Source organism: Hydractinia symbiolongicarpus, chromosome 14 (assembly GCF_029227915.1).
Source record: "Hydractinia symbiolongicarpus strain clone_291-10 chromosome 14, HSymV2.1, whole genome shotgun sequence".
Classification (NCBI taxonomy): Eukaryota; Metazoa; Cnidaria; class Hydrozoa; order Anthoathecata; family Hydractiniidae; genus Hydractinia; species Hydractinia symbiolongicarpus.
Genome location: NC_079888.1, coordinates 15,838,434 through 15,855,913, shown reverse-complemented (window position 1 = coordinate 15,855,913; position 17,480 = coordinate 15,838,434).

Here is a 17,480-nt window from a genome sequence, read left to right as displayed (position 1 = left end):
TGAATAAAATAGTCTCCACTTTACAAAACAAAAGAAATAATGTAAAAACTTCAATTTTGAAATGAAAACATAATCCCAGTTTTGTTGTGTTATTTTGACTTTTTCTATAATTTTCAAATGAAATGTCACTACTGAGTGGTATTTTGTTAAATGGGGCTCTTTTTTGACATTATTCAAGGGAACGCTCATTAGATATTTTCTATCAAAAGGGCGCGTTTTCTTGAGTAATCACAGTATATCGGGCTAAGATCGTTGCCATGGCTACTTGCACACTATTGTTAAAAAGTTAAAAAAAAACTCTTGGAACAGGGTTAAGGAGTGCAAACGCGAGAGGGTCGGAGTCTGGTTTATTTGACAAGAAGAAAACAAGATACACAAATGAAGTTTTAACATTTTAGAAGATATATGAAGTTTATATGTTAATAAGAAACCATTTTGATTTTGAATTTTAAGAGGTTGTGTACACATGCGCAATGCGTCACAAAGTTTTACGACAACAAAAAATACTGTCTACAAAACAAATGGTCAACGCTACAAAAGATTCCTATACATGTTTACAAAACAAAACCACCCTAGCTTTGTTGTTATCGAAAGTACGGAAACGTTCTAATCGTTTTCGTATGCTTGACAACATGTTATGTTCAATTTACAGACGGGCGTTCGCAGTGATAAACTGTATAGTAGTTATAAACAAGTGTCGAATCCGGTTTATGAGCGCCAGATAAACTTTCAATCCAAAAATGTTTTTGCATTCATATATAATAGCAGGACGCGACACATTTATATGTTTTTTCCTCGTGTGATTGTTTGTGTTAACCAATGTTTATTCTATACTGTTTTTACATTCACTTCTAGATTTTAGAGGATTCTAAGAGCATCAAAATATTCAATATTTAACAAAGTTTCTCATTTTTAGGGGAATAAATATCCCATTCATTAGAATGGTCGATTTCTCACAATTAATGATAAAAACTGAAATGGGTCTAAATTTGTCTTGAAATAGGCCTAATTCTGTATGTCACATTAAATCGGAATCCATCTTTTAAATATTTTTTCTTTTTTTTTAAAAAACTTTTAAAATTGCTAAGAATGTTGATCCATTCATCTTGCTCCCACTTCTGTATATTTTCTGTTGTAACTCCCACTTAAAGCTCTTACGAATACACCTAATCATAAACGTTCATCTGAAAACACCTTCATTGTAGGTAGACCGGAAAGAAACACTCACATTTAAATTTTTAAAAAAAACAACTCTCACATTTTACCATAATATTATATAATATAAATATCTTTAATAAAAATAAATAGAATTATATCTTCATATATTTTTGAAGAGGTTTTTCAGGGGTATATGCCATGACAGTCCTACATCCGTCCCACCCTCGTTGAGAAGGCAGTTATTACATTCCTATCAAAGTTACATGATGTTAAAGTCAAAGTTATTACTGGCAACGGTCTGTAAATAAAAACATATTAAATTACTTTCAAATTCTTCGACAATTTATTTAATTTGAGGGACGATCAACTGAAATTGGTCACTTATGACGAATATGTCAACACAACATTGAGGTGGCAACACAAGTCTTGTAAGACAGACAACAATGTATCATAGGGAAGTCTGTGTTAACGGAGAAAGGGGTGCGGCCTGAGGATAAAGGGTTCAGTAACAATCCAAAAAAATTGGTAATTTATTTTTATCGATCTGTCTTGACAAACGATGAAATTTACCTATTCCGTTTTCTATTTCTTTCACTGTTATTTTTCTTACTTCTCTAATTTATATCTATTTTCTTTTGTTACTTTCTTTTTCACTCTTATTTTAAATAAGAACCGTACACAACTGTCTTTGTCCATGGAAAAATTTCTGAACTGGACAGCAGAATTATTTTCATCACCGCTGGAAACACTTAACTATATTTTATATTTGGGTTTTGAAAACCAAATTAACAATAATAATTAAAAGAAATAGACTAAAGTCTATCTTCGTCTTAAAAAAATGCTGCATTTGAAATTTTGATTTATTGGGAAACATGAAGCGTCAAAATAACCCCCAACCGAGTTGACCGCTTCCTCTAAATAATTGATTTATGTCATTAAAATAAAAGCGCCGAATTTCCTTCTGGATGTAAACAGGTAATGTGATTCAAGTAAATTTATTATTACGAAAAATTGCAGGATGGCAGCAAAATGTAAGTAAGATTGAGAGTGATTGAGGAGAGGTAAGCACGCGTGTATTACGCCTAAACAACAGGGCTAATGAAGATAAGGATTAAAAAGATTGTTAACAGGATACACCATAATAAGCTGGGAAATCTAATTTAAAAAAAAAACGATTATGAGCAATCTAGCTGGCTTTGCGCTTTGCACTATCAGCAAAAAATTGTATACACTTTGCCAACACAAGATTTCAGAGATTTTCCAATCAAAAAAAAAACAATAAGATAGAGTATGTCATTAAAAGCGATTAAATCGGAAAGTATTTTTTTCCTATAATTTGTTCCTTTCGATTTAATGAATTCTCTATAGAGTTTCTTTATGCGCAACAACTTATCAAAGTATCAAAGCAGGACAGCGTGACTTGTTTCGTATTTATGGCTCGCCACATTAAAGTAAGGTCTTGAGTTATTTGCAAATTAAAGATCCCTTACGGCATCAAAAATGCCACTGGGTATACATTTACTGAAACACAAACATGTTCGACAGTAGGGCATGTCATTCAGCCGTTACTAACTGCACAGGTTTTTTTAATAAACAACCGCTTAACAAACACCATTTGAAAATAAACTTAATTTGAAATAAGCAACAAGCCAGGTTCATGTGAAGTTGTGAGTTACATTGATAAGCAGCGTTGCCGAACTGCACGGTTAACCAAAAATAACATTGTTTACCTAACACTTAATCTGTTTTGATTTGGTCGACATGGCAACGCTATTTCTTTGGTTGCATGCGTAACTCAATGATATTTTACGTATTGACCTTTTTAAATCTTTTTTTTATCTCTGTTTAATTATGTTGACCAGTTATGTTATTTTATTTACATGGTTTTCACGGATCAATTATCCATGTTTCTTAATTGTTCTCTTGCAGTCAATAAATCAGAATCAACTAAAAATTGAATTTGTAACAACAAAAAAAGTATATTTTGTCTATAAATTTATATCCACTCGTTAATTTACTGATGAAACAAACATTCTTAACCTAACTATATTCTAGTTGCAGTGTTACATCAAAGAAAGATTGTGTTTGATGCATGACACCGGAATTTTTGCATGACAAAATCTTCCACTGACAAAAAAGCAAATTTGTAGCAATGTCTCCGCATTTGAGTGACAAGAACATTTGCAATTGGCAACAATATAATTATGAAAGGGAAAGATATTTGATCATCTTCTGTTTCTTGACCTTTTTAAAAACATTTTTCCCTTTTAGTAAATATAAAACAGTGAACTTTGCTGATCTCTAATAATGCCGATTTTGACCAAAAAATGTTTTGGTCATTTTCCAAGTTTTTTCTACTTTTCCCTCTATCTGGTTTTTTGCAAATTTAAAATAGCCTACTGTAGCTACGTAGCAGGAATTTTGCTATCATACATGAAATGATAAAAAAGACAAAACAGCTTTTTAAAAGCTCAATCGGACAGTTTTAGTATGCTTAAAAAACGTAATGGCAACAATTTCAGTTTCAATCACTAAATTTGCCCAACGTCATCAAAATTTAGACTCTCTTATAAATAACATGTTGTGAAAAAAAAAACGTTCAAATAATGTAATTTAGTTAGCTACTTAGTGTGTCTTTTCGAGTAAATAAAAGAAAATTTAGATTAAAGATAAGACAAGGAAAGAAAATCAATCCAATAAAACGCGTATTGTAATAAGTTCTTAACGATTGTAATAAAAAACTGTTCTGTCAGCTAAGCGTATTGATGGGATTACAACTGAACGTAGGTGTTTTTAAGATGAGGGATATCTTTGTTGACAAGAAATTCAAAAACATGTTTACATTACTCATTTTGTTTTGTTAAAAGAAGATTAAATAACTTTAAGAATTTGCAATCTTGTATAAAGCAATGATGAATTTTTTCTTCCCACTATAAACTTACTTAGCTACTCACTTTCGATTTCAAGCCCAAGCCGTGACAAAAACGTCCACAGAATTTAATGATGACATTGTGTTTGCTTAGACGACACAAAAGTTAAAAATTGATACAGTTCACACCTAAATTACGTGTAAAACCTAGAACGTAGTTTAACAAAGGTCATCATTTCTTTCTTCTCAGTTTACATCAGTTATCTGTTTAAGATATTTATTATTTATTTGTCTGTTGCTTCATCTCACGTTGTTTATTTTATACAGTGTGAGGCTTTTATTTTCTCACGTACTTTTATCCTGTTTTGGTTGTCTGATCTTTGAAATTAACAACAAGCTTATGCTCGAAATATCGCAATTAGCGTATTTCAGTTCTTAATCCTTATGAGGAGTAAGGATCCTAAATGACGAACGTTGTTTTCTTTTAAATACTTTCCATTCATTGTTATTGATTTAAAAAAAGTAATAATCTCACAGAAAGAAGGTGAATATTCTCCCGATTTTAAAGGGGTTAAGAAAACAAAACATTGACAAGAAACTTTTTAAGTTATTTCCTCACACTTCATATTTTTGAAACCTTAAAAGTGATTTGAAGTTTTGTTTATTCTCTGGAATATATCCGCTACAACAACGTCATTTGTGGGTTTTCTGATCTGGATATTCTCAAGCATGGTAAAGGAGGTGCTTTTAGATGAAATCTTAAAGTTGATTAACAGATTTGAAGACTGTTTTTCCCGTTTTTTAGGCATAAATAAAGAGACATAGATTAACATTATACATGGAAAAAACTTTTAGCAGAATAAAGGTCACTTTTTTTTTCTCTAGTCTTAAAATTATATTTAAATTTTACCAAGCTTTGGGTGTTTGACATCAGCCTGAAACGAAAAATGTGAATAGAACTTTCTATGCATTTGCGACTAACTTTATTTGTACGAGAACTAAAATACTTTAGAAACGATAGGGGTGGAGCTGGTGTGTAAGTGGTGTGCAAGCAAAAAAGTGTTTGCAAGAAAAACATTTCCATTTTATTATTAGGTTGATGTTATCTTTTAACTTCGGAATTTTTCTTTTCTTTCTTTCACAATTTTAAATCCTTCAAGCTTATTTTTAAATACTTAAATCTTTCTTGTTTGATAAATAATTGACTATGACAGGCGCCAAAACAGCAATATGTATACAGTATGCATACTCCGTAGTAGAGGTTTGCAATTATACTCTCCATAATAGAGGTTTAAAAATCTTGTCACGATACAACGCACGACATCTATTGGATAAACGAACGTGTTGCACAACTTTTTTCATGCTGATTATTTTGACCGTGAATAAAAAGAAATATTGCGCAAAATAATTTTTATATAGACAGGATTAGTCAGGTCGAAAACACAGAACATAAGACGATGACGTCACATATATTTTGTGTCACCCTTTATCTTTCAAATGGATGCTGTAAATTATTATTCTTTATTGCGCAAATTATTAGTCTTATTACAATTGTTAGTCTACATCTGAAGACTTCACGTCTTATATCCGTTGACTAAAAAGACTGAAAACAATTGATATTTGCAATGGAAAGCCTACTACAGATTGAAAGATTTCGAAATTTACATAGTACTTAAAAACTTTAAAAATCAAGACCTGTTCCAACATCGACCATGGTGATGTGTAAGCGACATAAATGCAATGTAATACATCACGTTCGGCATATCAAATTCTCCCGATACTAGTTTTAATTTTTAGAACGTTGACGTCAGATATTGTGACAAAATTCAAAGAATCGACAACACATCGTACTACAATATGAAATGTTGACGTGATTCCGAAGGGACGGGAAAGCAAACCTTGAATGGAATTATATTAAATTATAAGTTAATTTATTTCTAGCCATTATGGCAATGGCGTTCCTTAAGATATAAAGCTGCTGCTGTTTCTTTCTTAACCAAGGAAGTCTTTTTAACAAACAGTAATCCTTCCTATACTTCATTGCATTTTAAACTTTAGAATGTTGGACAAAACATGATAAAGCTAAATCCCACAAAACCCATGCGATAGGGATTACTTGCAACCGTAGAGTCTTCCTTTCCGTCGAGTTTTAGTTCATTATTCAATAGAGAATTAGTTTTCCTGTGTTATTTTCATAGCGACACTTTTTACCAATTTTTACGTCACATTGTCGTTAGTTACAATTTGATTCGTTTTGTCAAAACATCTCCCCGTCACTATCTTCTAAAAATAAGAACTAAATTTTTCATTGTCAACTACTACAAAATATTCCCAATGAAACAGCAACCACTGTAAATTCCGGTTTTGGTCCAATCATTTTTGACGTCAAATCAACGTCATACCGACATTAGTTGAATCACGACTGAAAATACGACGACATCAAATGACGTTTATTATTTGACGTTTAATCTAATGTGGTCTCGTTTACTTTGTAACCGCAATAATTTTTTGCTTTTACAAAATGTTATTGTGAAATTTGTTTGCAGAAAAAATATCATTGCAAACGGAAAATTCATTCTTGTAATTAAGATGCTTGTGGGCAGAAAATAAAAGACAATCTAGGTACCTAATAAAAAAAGTAGATATAAAAGGAGACTGGACCCGTCAAAAAGAAAAAAATGGCGCCACACTCATATTGAAAAAAATATTAAGGTTTTACACATGAGCTAGCTGGGAGACTCGGCATGACAAATTGTGTATATGTTCACAAATTACCAAAAACAAGAAAAAGAGCAGACGGTACATGACATTATATTTGCGTTAAGAAATAGTAGCTACCGGTACTATCTATATTATAATACCCGTATAAGTCTTTCCGTTTGTCTGTCTGTCACGTAAAATAGTAGTTTAGCTGCGCAAGTAGCGAGGAGCACGCAATGCGGTATAAAAAAGGACAGGCGAACCCGTGGATTTTTCCACGGGCTAACGACTAGTTCAATTAAATTTTTTATCAAAAAAAGTGAGATTTGAAAGCTAGATGTTGGTACTAGAGGTTCATATGTTGACTAACCTCTATTGTCGTCATAGTACAGCTAGCTTTGTGTTTACAACATGTTAGCGTGTGACGAAGTGGTTGGGGAAGGTCTGTGCTTTAGTTCAAAACACGGACATGTTTAACAAATACTGTTAACACTAGTACTAACCAACCAAGTTATTGGCAGTAACAATTACTATAATTTTGTAATTTATGCTGACGAGAGCATCCATAAAAGTATAGTATGTAATAATAACTCGCATCAGAAAATCTCTTTTAGCCTATTTATTATTTTTACTTGTAAGCCTTGGTACTTGGTAGCCTTGTCGTAGAGCGTTCGCTTTCAGTGCGGGAGGTCTTGGGTTCAAAACCCCGACCGAGTCATGCCAGAGACTATAAAAGTTGGATCCTATTCTTTCTGCTTAGCGCTCAGCATGAGAATAGCATTGATATCTTAGGAGGTTGTCTAGTTGAGCAATTACTGTGCTTGCGCGATTTTCGTAGCTCAGATGGGAGTTTTAAATGTACTAGGACTCCTTCGCTGGACCTTCGTTGATAGCAGTACCAAAAGGAACTGAAAAGGCTATCCTGGGTAAGACTCCTGTTTGAGCATGATCAAGATTGCAAATACATTTTTGGAATTATAGAAAATTTTCTGCTTAAAAAACCATCTATGTCATGAATTGTGGCTTTAAAGAACATTTTTAAATAATAATTATACGAAAGGTTACCAGAAAACAAAAATATGCAAAAACCAGAAAAACATGCTTGATCGTAATAAAAATTATACAATTTTCAGAAATTGTATTATAGAAATTATTTACCAAGGATAGCCTCTTCAGTTTCTATTGGTACTTCTATTAATAAGGGTCCAGTGAACTGGGTTCTAGTGCATTTAAAGCTCCCAATTAAGCTACGAAAGTCGTGCAAGCACAGTCTTAACTAGACAACCGCCTAAGATATCAATCCTATTTTTATGCTGAGCGCTAAGCAAAAAGGATAGATTCACACTTTCATAGTCTCAGGCATGACTCAGCCGGAGTTTGATTCTAAGACTTCCCGCACTGGCAGCGAACACTCTACCACAAGGCTAGGCTATATAATGTGCGATGCAGATGTTTAAGCATATCAGTTGGACATCTTAAAAAATGAAACGAGGACCATGAAAATCAACGTACCTGTTATAATGAATCATGAGTTAATGTTAGCCAATTGCATTCCTCTATACACATCACGCACCAATACTTCTCTTGAATTCTTAATAAAAACTTATGGTTCGTTCTTGTGTTCGATCATATATATACCAACTGATACACTTAGCCAGAAAAGTATGCTCATCAGCTATTGTTTCCATACTATCCTTTCATTTTGAATGTACTTGATGATACTTACACGGAGGAGCTTAGCAATCCGAGAGTTTACATATTGTCATTGCGAAAAAACAAAAGGCGAAACCATATGGCGATATTGTGGACGAAGATTTGCAACTTGACGAAGCTCTTAGAAATGCTCTTAGAAGTGTTTAAATGTCGTTGATTTGGGATAAGTATAATGTTTCAATACTGAATAGCTGCCATTTACACTAATTATTTCAGAAACAGGAAAATGAAATTGACTTCTTACCATTAAGAAAAAAAAATAATACAGAAATTGAAATCACACCTATCATAAAAGTACTTTAAAAAGCATCATAACTGTATCGTAACTACTGTTGTTGTCTATATTTTGAACTGGTGAAGGCGGATGAAAAATTTAGAAGAGCTAATTTTTTCATACAAAAAACAGTAGTTTTCTAAAGAAAGCATTAAAATTGAAATTGATTCAAACAATATCTTTCAAAAATATTTTGTTCAAGAAAAGATACAAGATTTTGTTTTACCTAAGAAATACTACGCTTTTCCACTTTGATGACTAAAGTAGGATAAACATCTGAGAATATACAACAGAATAAAATGTTTTAATAACAGCTCTATATCCAAATTCTATTCGAAACCACTTAAAATACCGTATGGTGCAACAACTGTATCCATTCAAGTTCGAGATGAAAATATTACTTTCAACTCATAAGACGCAAAGAGAGCATCATCCTTGGAGAGAGAAATAAATGTATCTTGGTTGACGAAGAATTGCAGGGGCAAAGATGTAGACGCCAAAAGAAACATCTTGGCCGATAGAGTTGGTAGTATATAAAAGGAGAATATTTGTATTTTAATCGCTCTTATGTAAGTCTGTAGAACCATAATTATCTAACTTTATGTCGAAATGCTTTTCTGCCCCCACTGCTTAAAGTGTTTAACACTTCTAAGCCTTTCTCTGTTATAAGTTTAGTTCTAAGGTCGTACCATCTCAACACCCTTACACGAAATAGTGGAACTGGGTAGTGCAGGAAGGTTAAGCGTGTGCCACAAGTATCTTGCTGACGCAAGTCGCATCACTTGGCAACAAATGCAACTTTCGTACTGGAGAAGTAGCTATAATTTACACACTGAACAGAAAAAAATTGATTCCATAAAACTAGCTACAAAATTTGGACAATTTATCCATTCCACGTGACTGTATTTCAGCACACACAAGTGTTCTGTTCGGCAATGGTACAGGTCGTTACCACCCATACCGTTCCGTGTAATGTGGTTAAATAAATTATCCAATGTTGGATGAAATATTGGATCGGATGCACGTAGCTTAAGAGCTTGATTACGTTATTTGTTGTCTTGGGAGTGAAAATCTTACTTTCTTCGACCAGGAAATTCTACGAAAAAAACCCAACTGATTGACCAATCAATTCAATTTTAAAAGAACTTTAGGTGCGAACATATTTTTATGGTGGCTTTTCCGCCCGGCTAACCAGATCCACAGGACCAGGTAAAAGATATGTATTTCATTTTGTCCGAAAATTTAGTTAAAATTTTTGAAGTAGCACACGTCTATAAACAAAATGTATATTTGTACTGAAACATTTTAATTGTTCCAACCTATATTTTTGAAAAATCGACAGTTTTTAATCATTTCTAAGTGTGCTTTATTTAGAGTTAAGAAGTTGTGCAAGCAACAATTTCTTCTTGTCGCAGTTGACACCTTCCAAGTATGTGGCAATATTGCTTGCAGAAATAAAAGGTTTACGCCATACTTCGGTTGCGTATTGTAGCAGAATAAAAGGTTTACGCCATATTTCGGTTGCGTATTGTAGCAGAATAAAAGGTTTACGCCATATTTCGGTTGCGTATTGCAGCAAAAAAAAGGTTTACGCCATATTTCGGTTGCGTATTGCAGCAGAAAAAAAGGTTTACGCCATATTTTGGTTGCGTATTGCAGCAAAAAAAAGGTTTACGCCATATTTCGGTTACGTATTGCAGCAGAAAAAAAGGTTTACGCCATATTTCGGTTGCGTATTTTAGCAGAAAAAAGGTTTACGCCATATTTCGGTTGCGTATTTTAGCAGAAAAAAGGTTTACGCCATATTTCTGTTGCGTATTGCAGCAGAAAAAAGGTTTACGCCATATTTTGGTTGCGTATTGTAGCAGAAAAAAGGTTTACGCCATATTTTGGTTGCATATTGTAGCAGAAAAAAGGTTAACGCCATATTTTGGTTGCGTATTGTAGCAGAAAAAAGGTTAACGCCATATCTTGGTTGCGTATTGTAGCAGAAAAAAGGTTTACGCCATATTTCGGTTACGTATTGCAGCAAAAAAAAAGGTTTACGCCATATTTTGGTTGCGTATTGTAGCAGAAAAAAGGTTAACGCCATATCTTGGTTGCGTATTGTAGCAGAAAAAAGGTTTACGCCATATTTTGGTTGCGTATTGTAGCAAAAAAATGTTAGTGGGTAAATGTCTAAATAACGTTACTTGCAACGTGACAATCGAAGATCAATTTACACAAAAAGAATAAGATGAACAGTTCTTATGGCTTGAAACAAATAATATTTCCTACGGCAACAGAAATTTCATTAAAGAAATCCCTATTCAACATGATTTCTACATGCGAAAGTATCGATAAAGATGATCTTTTGTTAGATACACAAAAGTAATGATGGAATCATTATGTCGCATCACACATGTATAGCTAGCTATACTCTTTTTGTTCTCTAACTTACTTATGGGTCACAAAAATATGAGTCCAAAATACCAGATTGTTAGCTTTGTTTGTCGGCAACACAGAATACTTTAGTACTGGACAGCTTTAAAAATATATTTTTAGTTGTAGATGATAGCAATCTGTGAAAAATTTCATATTTAAAGATCACAACTTTTTGAATAATCGACCGCCCGAGTTCATTTCAAGCCGATCGTGTGCGAGAATTTGCAGTCTGGTTTAAATCTCGCACCCAGTTAATCTTTCCATTTTTACATTGTTTTTGAAAAACTATTGAATGCATGGGAACACTAGTACGGTCCGACCGCCAGACAACTTTTCCTTTGTTTAAATAGGATAAGTTAAATTGTCAAATCAAAAAACAACCTACGCGCATGGATCTGCTCCACTGTGTTCCTTCATCGATATAGACTAGCCACCTTTGCTAAGAACTTGTACCTATGTAGCAAACTAAAGGAGATAGTCATCTCAAACATGCATGTTCGAGTCAATGAGAATGATCTTCCTAATCCAAAGATTTCCGTTGTTCTTACCTCGTGAAAACAATAGATAAACTGGCACCGAAGCTGTGCCTAAACACCTAAATAATATCAAAGAATAAAGATCGCTCCCTAACTGACCGATGACAGTTCGCCCTACGGCGATCCATTACTACGATGGTTAAATAGATGCCATAGTACCAAAATTATCGTTGTTTTGTCCCCGCGCATATTCCAGGGTTCCTAATAACTCGTTCGCCACCGTTCACTTATGGTGGAGAAACAAGCCGAATTAATGTACATTTATTACACAACAAATTTAGAGCCTGGTAAATCATCGACAAGCAAACAAGGCGCTTCATATGCTTTATGGAAACAAATTGATAGAATCAAGAGGGAGCTGTACGGAGGTAAAGAAATCTTGTTAATTCGAAATACCTCTTGCTGAAAAAACGTTTGAAGAGTTCCACTTTTTTTAATCTGTATTCCTTCTTCTCCGTGTCCAGTGAAAATACAGCATTCACCATTTGTTGACATAAATCGTGAAAGGACAGAGTTGTTAATAACGCTTTGTCTGTCATTCCTCTTGTTCAGATAAGTGGCACAAGTAACTGAATAGGAAATAACTCTCAAAATGCTAGTATATTCAGCTGACAATTTTACGTTACGTCCAACACCACAGTAATACTACAATACAACGCAGCAATTATAACAACTAACAGATTCCTCCACGAGCTTTTACAGCACAAAAAATACAACAGCAAACGGCTTACGTCATCAACACCACGTCGAGAATCAGCAATGCGATAAAAATAAAAGAATAATTTTCACCAGCTACCACAGTAACAGTACAATCAAGTTGCTAAGATGTCAATGTACAGAATGCAACAGCAGACAACGTATTGTTTAGACGACCGAGTACATGGCTGAGTCGTTATTGGATTGCTTTGTAATCACGTGATCACGACAAATCTCGGTTAATGATGATTAGGAAGCGCTATTATTAGGACCAGGACCGTACGAACACGAGCACAACATACGATACATGGTACAATCAACATCAACTTTAAGTTGATTAAATTTTGACTTATTTTCGTGAGGTCCAACAAAAAAAATTAATTTTCGCGAACCAGTCATGAGATATTTGGCGAATATTATTTTTCGCGAAAGTTTAAGTTTTTCAGTAATAATTATTTTCACGAATCTATTTTTTTTTTTTTTTTTTGAAATATTAATTTATTTCAAGCCTATTTATTGAGATAAAGTAAGCTTTAATTGAACTTCTTTATATCAAAAATGCTTGCCATTTTTTACAAACTATAAAAAGTAGAAAAATCACCGAGAAAACTAGGGGTAGGGGTAGTGATGAATTGATAATAAAATATTAAAATCGCCATCATTTACGCCACAAAACCATCAAATAATAAAATCGCTATCATTTACGCCACAAAACTATCAAATAATAAAATCGCTATCATTTACGCCACAAAACCATCAAATAATAAAATCGCTATCATTTACGCCACAAAACTATCAAATAATAAAATCGCTATCATTTACGCCACAAAACTATCAAATAATAAAATCGCTATCATTCACGCCACAAAACTATCAAATAATTGTCAAAACACAATTATTTAAGCAGCAGTCAGCATTTGGAACCGCAATAATTTATGATGCAAAATCAATTTTTTTTATCACCCTTGAACTGCATTAATTTGTTGCAACAATTTTTATTCTTAAGGTATCTGTTGGAATAACATTTTTAGTGGTTTAAATTTCACAGTATTGCAATGTCTTTTGATAAACACGTTTCCAATTCACTTTTCACTTTAACAAAGTAAACAATTTCAATAAAGTTAAATTTACATCTTACAATGCAGCAGTTGTACATCTTTAATATTGTTGGAGTCTTGAGGTTTCATTGTTGTTATTTCTGCATAATTTTACACCATTTGCTTTAGAACAATGCAGAAGAATGCAGATTTCGACTGCCCAATATCCAACTGCTGGTAGTGTTTTTTTTTGTTGCATATTCCTATACTTTAGTATTTTTTCCATCAATTGAATAAGGAATACAGTTAATTCTTCCACGGGCATACAGCTGGTAGATTTAAACACAATTTTACAAAACGTAATATCTAAGATTGCATATTAATAAAATACACATGACACCACCTCGAACTTTAATATACATATTATTCGTTTCTAAATTATAAATATATATAGTATATAATAGTAATTCGTTTTATATTTAAATTTTCTTTAAGGAATTTTCAATGTGCATCATCTTCATATTATATGTAAAATTCAAAAGATTAATAACTCTTTAATAACTAAGATTTTTGTGTGCATTAACTTTCGCCCAACGGAAGTGTAATTTCGCGCAATGCCGTTTTAGAATATTTATATTTATTATATATAAATATATACGCATATTTATTTCCAAACCAAAAAAAGAAAAAGCAATTTATTTTTAGCGTACAATTTTTGCATAACTTTGTTTTGTGCGCGCGTTATACTTTTTGCCTTTTCGCGTAATAATACCAATTTTGTGCATCTTAGGAATTTTGGGCGATCTTGTGAAAGTTTGAACGCAAAAAAATTACTACAAATCAGCTACATTTCTATTAGTTCTACAAAAATAAATTAAATATAAACATCAAAGTATGAGTTCGCATTTTTAAAACACTAACAAACCCATACACATGTGTTTTTCATAATACACCAAGCTGCTGATATCGAATTGGTTTTCTTTCAGTTCTATCACGAAACAAATGTATGAAGTCAATTATCCCAATCAAATTGATAACAATTCCACAAGCTAACGTTAACGGACATTCTTTTGGGTTAACAAATGCTGGTATGGTTAGCAAAACATACAACAAAAGTTTTTTCCATGTTGTTACTCCTAATAAAAAATCCCAGACATGATGCAATTTTGTATTTTTTCGTTCAACACCACAGAAAAGACGATGCAGTATAAACATAGTTTCAAAAAACGTGACAAGTGTCGTTAAAAACACCATATAGTAACCTATCTTTCTGTCCTCTCTTTCCATAAGTGTCAATACTAAACTCCATGTGACAATTACTAAACACAATGACAGCAGTCTCGCAAGCGTTGACCAATGTCTTACAATGCAGTGTTTACTCTTCGACCGATCAGTTAGTTCGCCACGCATTTCGGTTGCAGATGAAGAGCACCAACCAGGCCTGTTGTCACGTGATGTAAATTCTTCAATGCGAAGACCAAGATTTTTTCTTACGTTACTCATTATATTAACAAAAATAAATTCATCAGGTGGTCAAAAGAATTGGAGAAATAATTTTGTAACCTATAAAATATCAAAATTAACATTTTAAGAGCTCTGTTCGAGATGAGTGTTACATGATCTGCATTCAGTCTAGTGTCTCATCATCATTCATCCTCGACTTAACGTCCGTTTTCCATGCTAGCATGGGTTGGACGCGGTATATTAATGACCCTCTTCCAATCTGATCTAGACTGTTTTAGATCTACACTCAACTTCCTCTGTATCAAGTCTGTCCTATAACCTATCAATATCATGAATCTACATTTTTTTGTGAGAATCTAGATTATAAGAACGTCTAGACTGAGATTTTACTAAAAATTTAAAACATATATATTAAGAATATACTCAGCTTGAATTCCTTCATAGATTATAAGAACAAAATAAATTGATTCTAGAATTACTAAGAAACAATTATTTTACTATTATGTGAATTTTTTTTTCACAATAACATAACTGAGATGTTCTATTTTTCCAATCATAAAAATATTTATCATCATCAGTAAATCTGAAAATATTTCAAATGTTGTGGAAAAACATAAGATTAAAATTTTTGACGCTAAAAAAAACCACATCCAGCCATAGATTTAGACGTTTTTCAAAAAAAAACATGTACCACAAAAACATACTAGCATTGTTAATAACTTGTTGGACTCTTGTTGATAATTTTCAAAAAACAATTTGCTGAGTTTTTTATATCTAAAACCGAAAAATTTGTACATGTGCAAAACATGTATGACGATGTGTAACAAAAAATGTTAAAAATGTAAGAACAGATGGAATGTGCAGAAAATAAAAAAAACACCTTGTGTTAAAGCCAAACTTTCTGTTTGTTTTAAAAAGTGTATACCACCAGCCACAGTAGGCTTTTTATGTCTGTTAAACAGACAAATCACAATTGAAAATACCAGTTGACTTTTTTGAATTAGGCATCTATTTTTCTAATGACTTCCTAATTTCTCCCTGTTATCTACCTCGTGTATTTTTTCTCAAATCCTACCAAAAAAAATTGTTTATTTCATATGCATTTATTCATCAAAGTACAAAACAATGCAACGATTTGAATTTGATTGGTGTTACATCTCAATATCTAAATAGCACACTGGATAAGACAAATGTCACATTAGCCTGCAAAAAAATAGGATCTTTACTTGCTCTTGTCATCTTGACTATGCAGGTGTAAGAACTAGAGTTTGTTGCTGACATTTTAAATTGATATCTGTAAGTCCAGGAAACACAATCATAAAAAACGGGAAAAAACTTTAGAATCCACAGTCTTTTCTGTTGATAATAATTGTGTGGCTGCTTGGTTTCATTGCTACATGATAGCTGTGTGGCTGTGTCTTCATAGTTGCACGGCTTTAAACCCTAACCTCAACCCTAACCAATACTTTGATGTTGGATGACCCTGCAGCCATGCAGGCGCGCAGCCACAGCAAGTTAAGGCCAAGGATTTAATAATTTATTGCACATGTGCAAGGTATTAAATATGGTACGATTTGATACCAAAGAATGTAATTTTGTATATAGCTAGCTGCGAAATCATGCAGCCAGGTAATTTTTTAAGAGCAAATTCTATAGTTAGCCAAAAATGAAATCTCAACTTCAAGTAAGTACATAACTGGGGATTCTACCCAAATTGTTTTGTAATGTCTTCTGTCAGGGCTAGAAATTAGAATAACCCCTTAACTTTTCTACCTAAAAAGCAGCTGGCTCTGTAGATTGATGCAATGACTTTAATTATTTATTTTTGTTCTTTAAGGGAAGATATTACATTGCTTTGTTGAAGCCACAAAAAAGCCAGGAAACCCATAAAGTTACAACGCCACAGAACCTCAAGTCACCAAGGCACGATGGTGAAGCCATGAAGCAGCAATGCCAGAAAGTCACTGAAATGGTAAAATAGTTAGGTAAATTGGAAAATTGTAGTTGTACGAATTGCTCAATTTTATTATAAAAAAGGTACCATTACAAGCAAAATTGGGGACTTTGTGAATAAAATTTGTGGTTTTTACTAATAATTTCAGCCTTCCTAAAATTTTTTTATATTTTTACAGCATATATATGTAGCTTATCACTCCCTGATAAAATCTTTTGGTTGGCATTTGACCTTTGGCATTTAAGAGGATTGATGATGAGGTTCTGGTTACATATATATATGGGTTAAATTTTTAGTTGGGAGTTTTTATCCCTCTAACTACACACTATGAGTTAAAAAAAGTACATTTTTGAATAAAAAAAACTCGTTTCTTGAAAATGAAATGGTGCAAAACAAAACAAACATTGAAAATCTCAGCATTTGACTGTTTGACTAACTGGAAGCCGCCATCTTTTATTCCACATTTACGATGCCGAATTCCCCAACCGTCTGGGTCTTGTTACGACAGTTTCACTCTGGGGAGTTGTGATATAATGGAGAAATCTGAACATCAAAACATAAAGCATTGAGGTTGGCAATTAAGCTAACACGATGTTGCTTGAGTTTTCCTAACCGTAATTAAATTTGCCTGTTGATTGCCACTTTGTTTTTGATG